The sequence below is a fragment of the Rattus norvegicus genome, chromosome 1 (genome assembly GCF_036323735.1).
Source record: "Rattus norvegicus strain BN/NHsdMcwi chromosome 1, GRCr8, whole genome shotgun sequence".
Taxonomy (NCBI): domain Eukaryota; kingdom Metazoa; phylum Chordata; class Mammalia; order Rodentia; family Muridae; genus Rattus; species Rattus norvegicus.
Genome location: NC_086019.1, coordinates 174,261,815 through 174,278,526, shown reverse-complemented (window position 1 = coordinate 174,278,526; position 16,712 = coordinate 174,261,815). Strand labels below are relative to the sequence as shown.

The following is a 16,712-nucleotide window of genomic DNA, read 5'->3' as shown; positions in this document are numbered from 1 at the left end:
CAAGTGAGAAAAATCCTCCATTGAATTGGACTGTAGACAAGTCTGTGGGGCACAGACTTAGTCAATCCTTGCTGTGGAAGGATCCAGGCCACGGTGAGTAAGGCTGCCCCTGGGCAGGTGGGCCTGGACGATAAGAAGCAAGCAGAGTGCATCATGGGAAGCACACTTGTAGAAGCTTTCCTGGATGGTCCCTGCCTTTCCTCCTACTTGAGTTCCTGACCGGACTCCCTCAATGATAAGCTGTGATCAGATGTATGAACCAAATAAACCCTCCTGATGTTGATCACATCAATGGAAAACAGACTAGGATGCCAAGTACTGTTACGAGAAAATTAACCTGCATGGAAATCAGAACAAGTCAAAGTTGGTAGTCATTAGTGCACACGGGGAAACCGGGGGACATCCGAGTTTTCATCTGAAATGAGGACAGTAGATTCCCCTCTGAAAAGAACAACTGAGCAGGCTGTAGAATCTATATGGAATGTTCTGGTACTCCAGCACATCCCATCTCTGTCCTCCTCTGCTCCAAGGCTCTTGGGAGCCCGGGCAGGCCAGAAGCCCCAGACTCTGTCTCATCAGCCCTCCTCTGCCAGGTAGAGCTCCATGTGTCTATTGGAGAAGTGATGTCAGAGGTTATGGTAGAACCAGCGAAGGGTAGCTTGGATGCTAGGATGGACATCAAAATGTTCAGGGTTTCTCACTCAACCTTTGTTTCCGAGTGGGGCTTCAGAAGAAGTCCCCCTTGCAGCGTGCTCAGCAAGTCCAAGTCTTGGCATCGACCTAAATCCCCTTCACTGAACTGTGAGCAGGTTTATCTTAGCCCACCAGGTTGGCAACAGTGAGCCAATCTCTTCCTAGCCAGAGATCCCTGTATTATGACAAGGTAAGGGTGCCAGTGTTCAGGGGCACTGGCTCTGGTCACACCCTGGAGTTGTGGAGCAGCTGTGGAGGGTCACCAGGATGTTAGTGTCAGGGTCCATGAATCCTATCCAGTTGCACAGTCGCCACCTACAAGTGGTTCCAGGGACCACTGTGACTACCAGAGGAGATGCAAGGGAGTCTTACCCTAATACTTTGGTCTTTCAGGACATGAATTTTATCCTGGGTTGTCTTTCACATATTAATTTTCTGCTTATAAGAGATCAACAAATCCTAAACTGCCTTATTGAAAGATAAAATAAAATAATAAATTAAAGGGGAGAAAGGCCCTGTGATATTTAGCTTCCAGCAAACCAACATACAAGGCTACAGAGACGGCTCTCTTCCCTTTCTATCCATCTCAATTTCACATCTAAGGAAAATGGCTACTGGCACCCCCATGCTTCATCTCCTAGTGCAAGTCCAATGCTGAAATCTTGCAGTTCTCTAAGACACCAATGTTGACAGCTGGGGAAATAGCTCAACAGCTAAAGCCCTTGCCACACAAGCAAGAAGACCTGAGTTCTGACCCTAGAACCCCTTCTTTTTTTTTTCTTTTTTCTTTTTTTCGGAGCTGGGGACCGAACCCAGAGCCTTGCGCTTGCTAGGCAAGCGCTCTACCACTGAGCTAAATCCCCAACCCCCCAGAACCCCTTCTTAAAAAGCCAGCCATACTTGGGGCTAAGAGATGACTCAGTGGTTAAGAGCACCGACTGCTCTTCCAGAGGTCCTGAGTTCAGTTCCCAGCAACCACACACATGGTGTCTCACAACCATCTGTAATAGGATCTGATGCCCTTTTTTGGTGTGTCTGAAGACAACTACAGTGTACTCACATACATAAAATAAATACATTCTTTAAAAAAAAAATAATAAAGCCAGCCATACTCCTGAGGCCTTGCCCCTCACCTGGGCAAAGCAGCAGAGCTCACCCTGGTGGCGTGGGCTCAGTAGAACTGTGGGCTGACCAACTCAGCTATCAGCCAGGCCCAGATCCAGTGCTTAGAGTTGGCCCACCCCAATGTCTACCCCATTTCTAAGCTGCTGAAGAACATGAAGAGACTGGTCCTTTGGAACCAAAGCAGCAGTGTCTCCATGACACAAGGCAACAACAGGATATCCGAGAGGAGTCTGGTGAGGATCCAGTATCAATGGTGCAGCAGAAGCCAGAGACCTCGAACCAGACCAATGACTCATTGCAACAAACATTTGCAAGTGAAGCACTTAGGGCAAAAAGATATATGGTGTGATACACTGTGACACACTGAACTGGTGGGATTTTTTTTTCCTTTTGGAGGAAGCAGTTACAAGGGCAAAGGGCAGATATGGAGGGACAGGGAGATAACTAGGTCGGGTGAATGATGTGAAATCCACAAAGAATCAATAAAAAGAAAAGAAAGGCAGCCATCGCCCATGCATTTGTAACTTAGCACCACGGAGGTGAAGACTGGTGAATCCCTGAGGTTCGCTGGCCAGTTAGCCCAGCCTATTTGAGATCCAGGCAAGTGGGAGACCTGTCTTAACAAACAAGGTGTTGGGTTGGTGGCATGACTCAGCAAATAAAGGTGCTTGTGCACAAACTTGGGAGTCTGAGTTTTGATCCCTAAGATCCAAGTAAAGCACAAAGGAGAGAACCAGCTCCACAAGTTGTCCTCTGACCTCCACATGTTGCACATGCACACACCTGAGAGAGACCGCTACTGGAACATGTATGTCTGTGAGCCCATCAACCAGAGCAGGGTACGGTCTGAGGCAGATAGGATGTGCTGTCCCCTGAGATCTGGATGCCAAGTAGTCTCTGGTCTATGAGTCCAACCCCTGTCCACGATCTCTCCCAGGTCTCCTTTGATCCCTCCTCTCTTCTGAATGTCCACCCGAGGCCTCTCCACTAATCCTTGTGAGGCTGGCACTTCAGTTCTCACTGCTACATGCTCATCCTCGTCACTGTCTCCTACCTCTACTGCCAGAGCCACACCAGAACTCAGGAAGGGGAAGAGTACAATCAAAACTCCTTGACCCTATAGCTCACCCAATTCCAAGAGACCCCAAAAAGTCTCTGGGTACTAGCTTTCCTGATTGTGTGTCTGTAGCGTGCAGGCGCGGGGCATCTGCTGCAGGCTCCTGGTGTGGGATGAACTTGGAAGGCACAGGTCAGGATAAAGAGCCATTAGAAGGACAAAACCTCTCCTCCAGTTCCATCCTGGTTGGCTTTGACTGTGGAGGCTTGGCTCGCATCACACAGCAAACAAGGGGCAGGCGCAGAGCCCTCCTACCCCACACCTCCATCTGCCATCCTGGATCTGGGAGCCAGCCCAGGCAGCCATCGTCTCAGCAGGGCCATCTGGGAATCCTCAACTCCATGTTGCAGTGGAGCCAAGCCTGCACTCCTGAGCTCTGAGCCAAAGCGGGGAACTGGGGATTGGAATCCCGGACACGGTGAGACAGAGCCAGCACCTGGGAAATCTCAGGAAGACACACTGTCGCCTGAAATTGAGGCTAGAGAATTCGTTGTTGGTGAATTCTTGTAGAGCAATGCAGAAGAGAAGCAGAAGAGCCAGCCCTGAGCTCAGCCACACTTGGCTCTGGGTGAACCCATCCCTGACAAAGCCCAGAGCCCAAGGTATGGGGACAGCCAACTGGAGGAAATGGGTGGATGTGTTGCTAGCTACCACTAGCTATCTAGACTTGGACTTCCAGGATCTCGGTATGTTATTGAAAGAATTGAGCACACAGCAGTGAAGCAGCGAGAAGAGACTGTGCAGGACACTCTGCAAGGGAGCACAGGCCACTTTGGGCAGAATGTCCAAAGAGCAGCCATACTCCATGACGTAAGCCTCTGTTCACTAGAAGTCTGCCCTCTCCTGTGATTTATCTGACTATAATCATATGCAAGTCCAATTATGCACAGGCATAAGATAATAAATAATGCTTCCCCCTGTTTCCCTGGGAGAATCAGTTTACTTTGCTGTGTATGCAGCAAAAAGAAGTTTAGGCAGGATGGGACCCTGCCTCCCCTTCCCTGATATGTTTGGGTACATGTTTGAATGAAAATCAGACATTGCCATAGGGTTGTCAAGGAAAGGCAACTCATTCCACTATCTGAAGTGCAATGTGTATGTGGCCCAGTACAGGGGAGGATCCCAGGTTGCCAAATACATTGGAGGAAGGGCATAGATAGCCCAAGTCCCAGGCTGCTAAGATTTCCATTTTCCTACATCAGATGTGGCTCTGGTCTCCAAAGGCCTTGGCGGAGCTACTGCTAAGCCTAGCACTCAACTCACAGCACGGGACTGAATTAAGGCCAGCAACAGTGATGGAGAAAGAGAAGCCATTTGACTCCTGATTTAGGAGATCCTGAAACTAGGCTCATGTAAGATAAGCCAGGACACCAGACAAAAGACCCAGAATTTCCATGAAAGCAAGAATCTAGCTGTCCAGATCACCACATATCCCCAATGTCTAGAACACAGACAGATATGCAAAGGGTACCCAATAAACAGATGGCAGGGGAGCAATTTCTTTTATGACTCTCACAATGTACTGTACCATCTTCATATAACAAACGTCAAGTCAACACATAGTGGTTGATTAAGAACTTACTGTCCTCAGAGCTGCTGCCCACCCCCAGCTAGAACACTTCATCCTTTGCCTCATCAAACATGTTGACAGATACCCTACCCCGCTCCAAAATAAAATAAAGAACTGGGTCAGAGACCAGGACATTTTGGTCTTAAGAACAGCCAATATCTATGAAGGACAGATGTGCAAAAGCACTGTTCAGAATATTCGCACGTTGGCCCTCCCATGACTGTCCCCATCTATAGATAGAAAGATAGTTGTGGTTGGTCACAGGTCAGACAGCCATAACTGTCAGTACAGGCATGTATGTATCTCATGACCGGGATCTCTGAAGACAGTCCTGAGTCTCCAGCAATGTACACAGGAGGCAGGCAGCATGGCGCACATCCTGGGACTCCTGGATGCTGAGGTATTTCCTGCTGACCCTTGAGCCAGTGCTTATCCCAACATTTATAAATGAGCCATTATTCCTACCTACCTCACACTGGAAGCAAGTGAGTCCCAGACTGAGTATGGGAAGATGGGGCCCTGTCAGATCTGCCACCTTTGCCTAGTTTGGACTTTCCGATGACCTTTCTCTAGAACACAGCATAGAATAGCCAGGAAGAGTTTTTCAGTAGAAGTGAGGGGTTAGGAATGTCAAGATTGTAGAAGAGGGGGAAAAAGGGGGGAGGCTTGTGAGTAGCCGACAGGTATGTGAGGAAGTGCTTGCCATCGCTAATCATCAAGAGAATGTCAATCAAAACTCAAATAGGGTAGAAGCTCATACCCTGAGATAAAAGACAGCAAAGGACTGGAGAAAGGGAGGCCCTTCACACATAAAGAAAAACTGGTCCAAACACTGTGGGGAAGAAACAACATGGAAATGCCTCCAAAGACTAAACTAGAACTTCCAATTTGCTAGCCTCTGGGCACATCCAAGAGGTGTGGTTCTCCCTGCTCCACAAGGGCGGTGAGTGGGAGCAGAGACGTTGGAAGAGAGGCAGGGGCTTCAGAAGTTCTGTGAATGGTCACACCGGGATGGCTTGCCAGTAGACCAATCAACCTTACTTAGGGTGATTGAAGGCTTACAAAGTTTTGGGGGACTGAGGGTAGGGACATCCAGGATGGGCTGTGGTCTTAGGGTACCTGACATGCCCATTAGCATGGGGGAAGCATTTCGGGAATTTCAGGTGCTGCCTGAACAAGTTTTGTCAGGAGAAAGGGAATGGATCCTATAAACTAATTGATGCCTTAGTTTATAAGATCAAGTAGAGGCAAGAGTGGGGAAGTCTCCATTTTGAGCAGATTTCAGAGGCTAGCCAGTTACGATGAACTTTGACCTTAATTAGCAAAGTTTTCCCACAGAGAAGGAAGGAAGTCATCACCTCACAATGACGCTTGCATCCCTGTGCCCACTACTCATAATAGACATGGAAACAACTTGAGTGTCCATCCACAGATGACTGGATAAAGAAAATTGTCTCTGTGTGTGTGTGTGTGTGTGTGTGTGTGTGTGTGTGTGTGTGCGTGCGTGTGTGTGTGTGTGTGTGTGTGCATGCGAGTGTTTTCAATGGAATTATTCAGCATCTTAAAAGGAGATCTTGTCATTTGAAATGACGTGGGTAAATTTAAAAGACATTGAGCTGTAATGAAATAAGCTAAACAAATGAAAAAAACGTTGCGTGAAACCCGTTATGTATGGGATCCAGGCTTGTTTTTTAATTGAACAATAGAGCTGGTAAGATGGCTCAGTTGGTTAAGAGTGCTTTTCACCAAGCCAAGTGGTCTGAGTTCTATTCCTTGAACCTAGATGGTAGAAGGAGGAGACGGATCCCAAAAGTTGTCCTCTGACATCCATATACTCACTGTGGTGTACACACACATTCTGAATAAACAAACAAATGTAATCAGTCAACATATAGCAGCAGGAGAATAGTGAGCGACAACAGTGGGAGGGTCAAAGGGCATAGAGTTGTGGCTTTATGGGACAAATAGAGAAATCCAGCATAGAGCATGTTACACTGTAAATTTGTTGAGAGAGTGGGAGTTAAGTATTAACCTAAAATTGGAAGGAGGAGAAAGAGAGACTGGAGATTGTGGATATGTTAATTAGTTAATGAATATGTAAACTGTGAGGTGATTGATAATATATATATATACATACATACATGTATATATTAGATATAAATAGAGATACAAGGGCCCAGGAGACCCAAGGTTGATAGAAGGGCAAAGCTGCCCCTAAGAAATCATAGTCTCTTGGAGACGGTGGGGCCGACATCAGCACCCTCAATATAGCTTAGAAAGTACCTTGAGGAAACTAGACCAGGAGCAGAGGACAGCAGGAAGGAAGTGTTCTCTTTAGGAAGTCATGGAAGGTGGGGAGCCTGCAGGGCAACCCCAGTGTGTGTGGGCCTGGGACGAGGTCACCAAGAGGAACCAGCTGCAAGCCACTCTCTTAATGAGTGCAGCCTCCAGGCCACCCTCCCACATCCCTGTTTCCACTTAGCCTACCCTTGAGCTCTGGGTGACCTTCAGGTCCTAGCTGTCCCCAGTCCTCTGTGCTCAGCAGCCCTTGAGCTGCCAGGCACCCTCTGGCTTCCCTGACTTCCATTCCCTATGGGTAATGACTTCCACTCTAAAGGAAGTGAGCCGAAAGTTGTTGAATGGGGCCACACTAGGGGTTAAGCCAGAACCACATAGGAGTTCTCCATCCCTTCCTAGACCCTCTTGAACACTGATCTCACTGCCCCAGAAGAACCTTAGCAGCAACTCCTAACTGTAACACACAGCAGCTGCCAGGCCACTGCTCGCTCTGCACTGCTCGCTCTGCACTGCTCGCTCTTGCACTGCCGCCACACTGGGTCCCCAGGGCCGCTACTTCTGTAAGCTAGGGAATGGAGCCCAGCAGGCTCAGATGCCAGCCTGGATACTGCTGTAGAGGTAGATTAGTATTTAAATCCGTAGACTCAGGTTCGGGGAGACGGCTCAGCAGTTATGAACACTAGCTGATTCTTCAGAGGACCTAGGCTCAGTTCCTAGCATCCACGTGGCAGCTCATACAAGCCTGTAACTCCAATTCTAGGGGACCTAATGCCATATCCTGATGCCCTCTGGTACTAGGAACTCGCATGGTCCACATATGTACATACAGGCAAAATGCCCGTGCCCATAACATAAATAAATAACCCTTTAAACTAGCAGACTTTTGAATAAAGCAGATCACATGCCATCGGGTGGTAGGCTTTATCTGATGAGCCTAAGTCTCTAAGAGCAAAGACTGTGTTTTAGAGCAGGAGTTTGGCCTTGAGACTACAACACAGAGACTGCCTCTATCTCTGCCCTGCCAGTCTGCCTTGAAACAAGAACTACAGACGTGTCAGCTTCTACAATGACATGTGTCAACTCTCTGGAACAAACCTCTCCTGGTGAAAATCCCTAGGAGATGTATATATAAGCATTCTACATTACTCAGATCTCTCTCTCTCTCTCTCTCTCTCTCTCTCTCTCTCTCTCTCTCTCTCTCTCTCTCCACACACACACACACAGACACACACAGACACAGACACACACACACACACACACACACACACACACACACACACACACACACACACACAGGCGCGCACAGAATTCTATCCCTCTGGATAACCTGATTAATACACTCTCTCCTTCTACTTCATTCATAGACAAGGGTGCAACCTTAGCTTCCCTCAGTGGCACCAAGTACTTTGAGGACATCAAGGGCCCTGGGTACCAGGTTGAGCATTTGCTCCTTGTGATCCTTCCAGGAACAGCCTGGCTCATGCCCAGTGCTGAGGGAGTCTCTTGCAGCCATGAGAGAAAGCTACCAGAAAATGGATTTGATTAAAATAAAATGTTGACACAGACGACAAGCATTCACATCGAAGATTACATATCAGAACGAAATAGTCACCAAGACCTCGATTTCCATCACACACAGTGACTCACTTGCTCATTTAACAAATATTTACTGACTGTGTGCATGGAACAAGCTTTCTTCTAGGTGCTGGGAATGCAGCAACAAAGGAGACAATTGCACTCTAGGAGAGACAGGCAACTTGCATATTGAGATCTAATGTCTTCTATGTTGAGAGAAGGCTCTGGAGAGAAACTGAGCCCAGCAAGGAGAGTGGACCAAGAGAGGCAGGTGAAGAGGGTCTGGCTGGTGTAAGGTGCACAGAGGCTACTGTTAAAGTGGCATTTGAAAGGAGGTAGGAGGTAGGCCAGGAAGCCCTGAGTGAGGAAAGCAGCTCCAGAGAGGAGCCAGCAAAGGTAGAGCTCCCAAGGTGGTACACTGGGAGAGCAGCAAGGAGCCAGCGGAGGCAGGGCAAACTAAGAAGGGAGAGCAGAGAAGTAGCAGAGGTAGGCTAAGCACGAACTGAAGAATTAGGCGGTCACTAAATGTTGGTCCAGAAGAGGCGCCCTAACTCTGCAAGACTCTAAAGAGGAGGTAGCTCAGAATGTGAGGACCCGAGTCCTCAACAGACAGAGCGGAGAAAGGGAAGTGGTGGGGCTCTGTAGACAGTGATTTAGGGCCCATCATTCCTGAGCTGCAATATACCCAGAGAAGCCAATGACTAAACTTCCTGCCTCTTTTGTCTTGCCTCATCCCTAGAGGTAGAACTGGATTTAACACTAAGGTGAAGTAGTTGAGGACAGGAGAAAGGTCAATGAGGGAGAAAGCCACCAAGAACCATCTCTGAAAGTTGATGTTTGTACTATTTTTGGCTTTATTTGTTTGTTTGTTTGGTTGGTTGGTATTTGGTTTTTACAACAGTTACACTTTGTAACCCAGGCTAGTACCCAAACTCTTAGTGAGTTTCCACATCTTACCATCTTTCTATCCCTCCAACAACATTCCATAGCTGTTGTCAACACTATTGTCCCTTATCCACCACTGATTCCACTGGTGGGGAGAAGAAAGAGAGATCTTGTTTAAATATTAGGATTACCCACAATGGGGAGGTGGAGACTTTCTCCCTGAAGAAGTTGCTTGGGAATCTCTGTGTTTAGTAAGCAGAAACAATTGGCTAGTCATAAACAACTCTTCCCCTCCCTGGTGTGTCCTTTAAAGCCAAGAATGGGGGCATCAAGAACCCAGGTCCTCTGAGCTCAGCCCTGAAGCAAATTCAGAGCTCTCAGCAAGAAATCACCCCTGACCTGGAAGCCAGAGAGGCACGCTGTGTTCTCCTACCCCTCAGAAGTGACGTGCCCCTTCCTTTTCCAATGTCCCCTTTCTGTCTGGAACATGGGGAGGATGAGTGCCCCTCCCCCCCAACTAGAGCTGATGACTCAGAGGCCACCTGCATCCATTTTCCAGCTCTGCCCGTGGCACATCCTCTGTTCCTGCTTCTAAGCCGTCAGCAATCAGTGCCCTCTGCCTGGGCTACATCTGAACACTGAAGCATTCTTCCAGGATTCGTCACTTTCTGAGAGGGCTTACATAAAGAGGAGCTGTTTCCAGGACAGAGCAAAGACTCACCAGTGGAATTTAGAACAATCCTTGGAAAAGCCAGTCCCCTAGAGAAGGGAAAATTCCCCTGCCCTAGCAGACTCATCACTTGCGAGCAGCCCTGAGCCTGCAGGGACCCTCAAAGGAGAATGACAGAGAACCCAAAACCCTGAGCCCTGTACTCTGGAAGTTTTGCAGGACCTGGATGCTAGGGTTCAGTTTATGGGGATGGGATGAGAAGACTCTTCCCGCTCTGCCTCTTCTCAGTGAACACATCTCCCAACTTCAATGTTCCCCAATGCTCCCATCTGCTAGAGCTGCTCGGATGCTTTCTCTGAGAGACACCAACCAAGGCTGATCTCTGGATGCTTGGCGCCACTCTGCCTCCATCGAATGACTTCAGGTTCGAGCAACCTGGGAGTCAGGCATGAAGGCTCCTCGCTCACTGAACTGGACTTCCTGTGAGATGAGACCAAGCCACCATCCACTTCCTGATAGACCTTTATGGAAACTTCCTGGCCAGTACTTGTCTTCCCATAGCTTTTTTCTTCAGCTGTGTCTCCTGCATTCAAATGTCACCCCACTTCATTCAACTCTTTCTGGACTGTTCTTCAACTGGTCTTTCTGTAACATATTTTCTTTATTCCCTCAGAGCCTTGGCTTTTTTAAAGAGGGTGTTTCACTATATAGGTCAGGCTGGTCACAAATATAATACAGGCAAGGATGACTTTGAACTCCTGAGCCTCTTGCCTCAACCATCTAAGCACTAGGATTATAGGTGTGTATCACATCTGGCCTTAACATTTTTTTTTACCTTCTGTGTGATTGTGTATGTTGTTGATCCTCTAACCAAGTCCTCAGATCTCAACTTCAGGGTCATCTCCAAAAGAGTTTATGCTGACACCCATCCAAAGTAGGTCCTTCCTACTAACCTTTTGCTCCCTTTTGGTCTCCCCTTTATTTCCTACAGAGCATTTAGCCAACTTGAGTTAGGCATATTTTAACAATAATGATATGCTTGTATGTTTCCTGTCAGTCTTCCCTGCTTTTGATTCTCATGAGCATAGATTGGAAGGAGGCACTTCAGAGAGTCCTGAGAGACAGAACTGGGGCTTGGTAGAGAGAACAAGATTCCTTGAGGGAAGAGACCATTTCTCACACCATGTTCCTACTGTCTAGCTCAAATCTTGGCAGAGAATCTTCCTGGATGGATGGATGGATGGATGGATGGATGGATGGATGGACGGATGGATGGACGGATGGATGGATGGGTGGGTGGATGGACAGGTGGATGGATGGATGGATGGATGGATGGATGGATGAATGCTGGTTGCCTAGATGGATAGATAGTGATGTATAGGTAATGCATAGATGATGAGTGGATGGATGAATGATGGCTGGATGGGATAACTTTAGCTTTGAGCATAAAGTGGTGGAAACCATGTCTAAGAAATGAGGAGTTGTTAGAATAGACTCTGTACCTAAAGGAACCTTGGAGACCCATTTCAGAAATGTGGACCGGCTGGAGAGATGGCTCAGTGGTTAAGAGCACTGGCTGCTCTTCCAGAGGTCCTGAGTTCAAACCCCAGCAACCACATGGTGGCTCATAACCATCAGAAATGTGGACCATGTCATTTCAGCCCCTGAATGAGAAAACTCACCCATGAGTACACTCAGGAAATACCTTCCTGGATGATGAGATGGAAATGAAAACCAAATGGCTGAGGAATGCCGCCGCTTCCCTCGCTCTTCACAGGGGGCAGAGCTCTTGGACTCTGGCTGGGTCACAGGCTGATGAGTTGATGAAGGAAGGATGACCCACAATACTCTGGGACGTGTTTACATGACAGAACTTGGTTTTGCAATATCAGCAGCCTTCCCTAGAACATCAGGGACAAATTCCAGAAGAGAAGACTTGCTATCTATGGATTCCCAGTGACTCATACAACCAACCAAAGGAACACAAATGAAAGAGGCAGCTGACTGTTGGGCACAGATCAACACAATGACAGCTTGACACAATGGAGCAGGCAAGTCAGCCTGTGCCAAATGTTATTAGAATGAGCTCACATGGAACCTTCTAGAACAGTCAGTAAGAGGCCAAGGATGGCGGCTGCCTAAGCTGCTACTATATTCACTTAGCATGCCTAGCCCACTGGAAAGCTGTAGAACATAGTGAAAGAAATGAGTCCCTATGGGGTTGGGGAATCAAACCTAACACTATCACGGAAGAATTAAGGATACCAATGTTGTGTAACAAAAAAGGCAGACAGGTAATTTAGAGGGAGAGACGGTGGCACTAAGGAGTCCCTTGAGGACATTTTGGATTTTTTCTGGAGGAAATGAAGGGAGGATGCAAAGAGAAAAGAGAGGTAAACATGTTGTGTGTAAACTTCAATAACAATGCAAGGATGCAACAAGATTGACTTTGCAAAAGAATGTGGTTTGTGACAAATGTGAATGCCATGGTGGCTATAAAGGAGCTGCAGCATGCTGGCCCAACTACTGAGCCAGTGGAATCCAAATTTGGATTTTCAGAGAGAATGGGGAATGGTTCCAGAAATTCAGTCTGTGTGCATGAAGTTCCAGGACCATGGAGAATATTGATCCCTCTTCAAGATAGATGTAAAGGCTGCAGTAGTAAGAAGACTGGGAGAAGATTCTAGAAGATTATGTTGGTTTGGAATTTTTGTCAACACCAGCTAGAATCATCTGAGAAGAGAGAACTTCAATTGAGAAAATGACGCCATCAGACTGGCCTGTGAAGCATTTCCTGGATTGAGGACTGATGTGGAAGGGCCAAGCTCACTTTGAGCAGAGTCATACTTGGGCACTGGGGTGTATAAGAAGCAAACTAAGCAAATCTGGAGGAGCAAGCTGTTAGGTTTTGTTACTCCATGTTCTCTGTTTCAGTTCCTGCCATCAAGTTCCTGCCTTAAGTTTCTGCGCTGACATTCCTTCATGATGGGCTACGAACTGTAAATTGAAATACATTCTTTCCTTCTCAAGTTATTGTTGGTCATGGTGTTTTATCACAAGGGCCAGGCTGATCTCTCCCAACAGGAAGACCTTGCCATGTGGATGGACACACAACTGATGGAAGCAGTGTGTGTGTTCCCCTAGACAGTATCCATTCCTGATGGTCAAACCTCAGTCATCACTTGTCCAAGTCTGACTGTCAAACATGGAACCCCAAGTCTGTGTTAAATGAAGGTGTGTCAGCATATTGTCTACCCACATGGAGCTGCATAATCATCTAGTACCAAGTAAAAATCCCATAAACTGTTCTCTTCTGATATACCTCCTTTGTTAGAAAACCTCCTCCTCTGGAAAAGGAAGAAGAGACTGGTGAAAAGGCAGGTGGAATGGGTGGTCTTTGATCCATACTGAGAAGAACAGAAACACTATAGTGGAGAAGCATCTGGGACAGATGAACACCCTCCTAGATTGGTATGCTGGACAGTTTTTGTCAACCGACTCAAACTAGAGACACCTGGGAAGAGGGAACCTTAGTCATGGAGCTGTCTCCACCAGATGCTATGTCTATGGGGCATTTTCTTGATTGCTAATTTGTGAAGGACAGCCTAGCCCACTATGGGCAGTGCTACTCCTAGGTATGTAGTCTTAGATCGGATAAGAAAGGTAACAGAATATAAGTGTGGAAGCGAGCCAGTAAGCAGGGATCTTCCTTGGCTTCTGCCTCAGTTCCTGCCTCGAGAATCCTTCCTTGGCTTCCCTTAATGACGGACTGTACAATGTAAAAAGAAAAATACTTTTTTCCCCAAGTTATTTTTGGTCATAGGGCTTCTCACAGCAACAGAAGACAAACTAGGACAAATGGTGTTCACTGTTGGACCTCCTAATGGAGGAAGACCTTGGCCTGCTGGTGTTCTACCAAGGAGTGAGTGAGTGAATCACTGTAGTCATCACTTGCTATTGTGTTATTCTGCTACCCAACTACAGAAGTGTTCTAAAGTGAAGGATGAACACGAGCGTAGAAACTTTGACTTTGCACAATGTTTTGAATGACTTCATTTACATAGACTTTCATTTCTCCATGACAGTGACAAGATATAGGACAGAAGCAACTTATTTTGGCTCACAGTTTCAGAGGGCTTCAGTCCACATGGTAGGAAAGGGATAGTAGCATGGCTCAGTTCATGACAGTGTAGAAACATGTGACAGAGACCATTCATATCAAGGTGGATTAGAAAAAACACAGGGTAGCAGGAATCATGGGTCTAAACTTCAGAGGTTAGAATGGTTAATATTCACTGTCAACGTAACTGGATTTTTTACATTTATTTATTCATATATAAAAGTATATGGCATATGAATGCATGCATGCCTGTCACTGCATATATACAGAGGTCAGAGGACAACTTAAGGGGGTCAGTTCTATCCTTACACCGTGTGGGTCGTAGAGACTGAACTCAGGTCCTCAGGCTTGGCAGCAAGCGTCTTTACTCACTAAGCCATCTCACTGACCACTCAACTATATTTAGAATCATCTTAGAAACATGCTTCTCAGTGTGTCTAGAAAGGTGTTTCTAGAATGGTTTAACCAAAAAGGGGAAGACCTACCCTAAATATGGGCAGCACCGTGCCATGGTCTGTGGTGAGCACCAGCATTCATTTCTGCTTCCTGACTGTGGGCATGTGACTAGCCAGCTCATGTTCCTGCTACTTCCCCTCCACCGTGGACTTCCCCTCAAAGTGTGATCCAAAACAAACACTTCCTCCCTTAGCTTGTTTTTGCCAGGCGTGTCGTCACACTGACAAGAAAATAGTACAGAGGCCCACTCTGAGTGACCCACGTCTGCCAGGTAGGCCTCACCTCCTAAGGCTTTCGCAGCCTCCAAAGTAGTGTCAGCAGCTGGGGAGCAAGCACTCAAAATATGATCCTGTTGGGTGCTGTTAGTGACTGTCCTCTGAGCCAAGCAGCCACCATCTTGGGGGGTTCAGCTATAAACCCCTGTAAAGGATTAGCCGAGCTGGGTTTGTTGACTGTTTACACCCCCCATGAAAGAGAGGTGGGAGGGCCCCAAAACCCTAGCCAACCACTCCCTACTACCTACTGTATGCACCTCTGCCTTAGTCGTACATGACCTGGGGGGGGGGTCTAGGGTATGGGGGGGGGTACTAGGGGAGAAGAAAGGCTCCACTTGTGCAGCTCTGGGAAAGCCCTCCTCCCTACTGGGTAAGGCCTTTCAGGTGTGTTCTCCTGGGGAAGGAGCACCCACACCCCTGTAAGTAACCCCTTACCTGTGTTCTGTAAGGAAACCAAATACACTCATTGGTTGCCCCGGAGTGAGCTTCGGCAGAGGTGTGCCTCCTTTTGTGGTTCGGACCTTCGTTTTAGGAGAAGGCTGGACTTGGCTTGCATCTTCCCCTTGAAAGGAATTTTAGCAACAGAGAACATTTTAGAATCAAACCGTAACATCAGCGTACATGGCGAAGTTAAAAATAAAAAAGTAAACAGAGAATGAACTCATAGGACAGGCATGTAGGACTGGAAGGAGGGAGCCTCACTGAACCTGAGCTTCGAGTCCAGCCCAGCTGCAGACTGCGGGGGGCAGAGTCTTCAAAGCTCATGTCTGTCTGATATCAGTGCTGTGGCTTAAAACCAAAATGTCTCCCACAGGCTCATGGGTTTGAACACTTGGTCCCCAGCCGGTAGTGTTGTTTAGGGAAGTGATAAGATCTCTGGTACACATGACCTAGCTGGTGGATATGAGCCTCTTGGGCCCTGCATTGTACCTAAGATCTCTATTTCCTCATGTACTGAGATGCGAACAAGCTGTGCTGTGAGTTTCTACCACCATGGCCTAGGTACATCAGCCACTGGGCCTCCCCTAACATGATGGGCTGAACACTGAACCACGTCAAAGTAAACTTCTCCCAGACCCTGCGTCTGTCAGAGATTCGCCCACAGTGATATCAAAGTGACTAAAATCGACAGCCAGGCCAATTGGCAGCAGTGACAGAAAGGTTGGGGGGTCATAGAGCCAGGAGAAGCTGCGTTGTGATGCCTAAGAGGGAGCAGACGCAAAGATTACAGATGGACATGGAGCCCTAAACTGGCTGAAGTCAGGAAGGCGTAGCCAAGTGCAGGCTGGTAGATGCATTTCACATAAGGTGGGGAGGACTCGAGAGTCAATGAGTCTTCGGGTAGAACACAGATGAAGGTCAAGATGGGCTCCAGACTGGGGGTAAAAGTAGTTCTAGCCATGTGGTGCCGGAGAAAGAAAGAAACAGATACGAGGTGTACATGCCTAAGACAGCATCCTGGGAAATGATAGCTTTGTATCCCACCCAAAACAGTGAGCTAAGAGCAAGGTCAATATGTGTGGTAGTTTGGATAAGAATGACGCCCATGGTTCATAGATTTGAAGACTTAGTCACCGAGAAGTGGCACTATTTGAAAGGATTAGGAGGTGTGGCCTTGTTGAAGTAGGTGTGGCCTTGTTGGAGGAAGTGTGCCACTAGGGGTGGTGGGCTTTGAGATTTCAAAGGTCCAAGCCAGGCCCAGTGTCTCTCTCTGCCTGCTGCCTGTGGATCCAGATGTAGAGTTCTCATTACCTCTTTAGCACCATGTCTGTCTGTGTGCTGCCATGCTCCCCACCATGAGGATAATGGACTAAAGCCTGGTTAAATGCTTTTTTAACAAGTTGTCATGGTCATGGTGTCTCTTCACAGCAAGAGAACGTGAAGACAATAGGTTTCAGAATGACTGAAGAGACATGAAGTCCCTTTCC

The 16,712-nt window shown here is 47.4% G+C and overlaps 1 long non-coding RNA gene across 1 annotated transcript in view; it reads right to left on the bottom strand.

Moving 5' to 3' along the window:
• LOC108349612 (uncharacterized) overlaps positions 1–15,493 on the bottom strand; it is a 40,355-nt gene extending 24,862 nt beyond the window's left edge. The window contains exon 1 of the long non-coding RNA XR_001835928.3: positions 15,220–15,493. This is a non-coding gene — a long non-coding RNA (uncharacterized LOC108349612). The remainder of the gene's footprint in view (positions 1–15,219) is intronic.
• Positions 15,494–16,712: the final 1,219 nt, after the last annotated feature.